General features: G+C 28.7%; 1 long non-coding RNA gene across 1 annotated transcript; it reads left to right on the top strand.

The window, feature by feature from the left end:
• The first annotated feature begins 334 nt into the window (after positions 1–334).
• LOC106103488 lies at positions 335–1074 on the top strand. Its single transcript, XR_001225624.1, has 2 exons — positions 335–461; positions 792–1074. It is a non-coding gene; the product is annotated as an uncharacterized LOC106103488 (long non-coding RNA).
• The last annotated feature ends 411 nt before the right edge of the window (positions 1075–1485 follow it).

Genomic DNA, 1485 nt, shown 5'->3' with positions numbered 1-1485 from the left:
TGATTGATTTGTAACTTACTTGATTTAATAATAAAAATTATTTATTTATTATTATTATTTATTTATTTATCCATTCTATCTAAAAAGTATATTTATTTATTTTTTAATTAAGATTATAAAAAACCAAAATCGTTAAACCATTATGTTTTTTACAACAAACAAGCAAAACAACTTAACATGTTCACATTTAAAATAATCAAAAACAGCGGTTTTAGAAAAGTTTAGAAGACTTTTTAGTTTTTTTCTAATAAACAGTTCTAACAAATAACTGGTTTTAAAGTAGGTTGGAAAAGAAAAAAGAAAAATGTGAAATTCTTTGGCTGAAACAAAAGAAAAATTTTTGACAAGACTTCAAAAATTCTCGGCAAATATATCAGAAGAAATAAAATATCGTAAAAATATTGGAATATAAATTTTCAGTGTTATTCAATAATTCAAAATGGTTTTCGGACTTGGAAGAAGTAAGTTTCTGACTAATAAATACAATAAAAAAGTAAAACTTTACAGTCTTGTCTATTTGTGCTTACTATTTTATTATGTTATTAGCTTTCGCCCGCGACTGCGACCACGTAGAATTAAAAAAGTAGCCTACGCGTTCGTCCAGACTATCCTCTACATCTGTACCAAATTTAATCGAAATCCGTTCAGCCGTTTAGGCTACAAATTCAAACATCAATCCATCCATCTATCTAAATTTTCGAATATATTTTCGAAAAAATATTAGTAAGATTAGTAAGATAATTTGTCTTAAATGAATATTTGTAACTCTGTAAGATTTTCTTTATTTCTAGCTAAATCAGAGCCATGCAGAATGATGGCTCCCCAACCTGAAAAATTAAATTTAAACATATCTCTCTTTGGTGCGATATCATCCCTCCTACTCTGCATATGTGATATTTTAAATGGAATTTGTTATGTACTAATATTTCTGTGTAGCGTTTGTTTACAACTCCTTTATTGTGCAATGGCATGTTAATCTAAATTGTTTAAAGAATAGTTTTAATTGTAACTGAAAATTATTTAAAAATGTGATGTTTTGTAAGTTTGAAATGAATAAGTATATTGGTGAAGATATTCCTTTTATTTTAATGTTGACAATTGTCTGTTTTTGAAAGAGAAGAGACAAATCTCTTAACCCCACTACATATGTTCAGTTTTAACTGAAATCTGCTTAGTTACGTCGTGTTTAAGTGTCAGTTGAACTGTCCAGGTAACTGAACTGAGCGTATTTAGCGGGCTTAGTTTTGGGATCACAAAATGTGGACAAATAATATCCCCTATTCAATTTTCATCCTTCAGAACAGTTCCGTCAGTAGTCGTCATTATGCACAGTCGGGGAAATTGGTGTTGAACCTCAAAACTACAATTGTTTGAGCATTTTGATACTGACATAAAATCGATACAACGCAGCTTATAATTATGTCTGTACGAATAAAGGCACGAATATCGATTATAGTTTGTCTAAATAAAATGGATTAGTTTGAC

Source organism: Papilio polytes, unplaced genomic scaffold (assembly GCF_000836215.1).
Source record: "Papilio polytes unplaced genomic scaffold, Ppol_1.0 DF824285.1, whole genome shotgun sequence".
Lineage (NCBI taxonomy): Eukaryota > Metazoa > Arthropoda > Insecta > Lepidoptera > Papilionidae > Papilio > Papilio polytes.
Note: the sequence above shows the minus strand (reverse complement) of the source record. Positions and strands in the feature narration are given on the sequence as shown.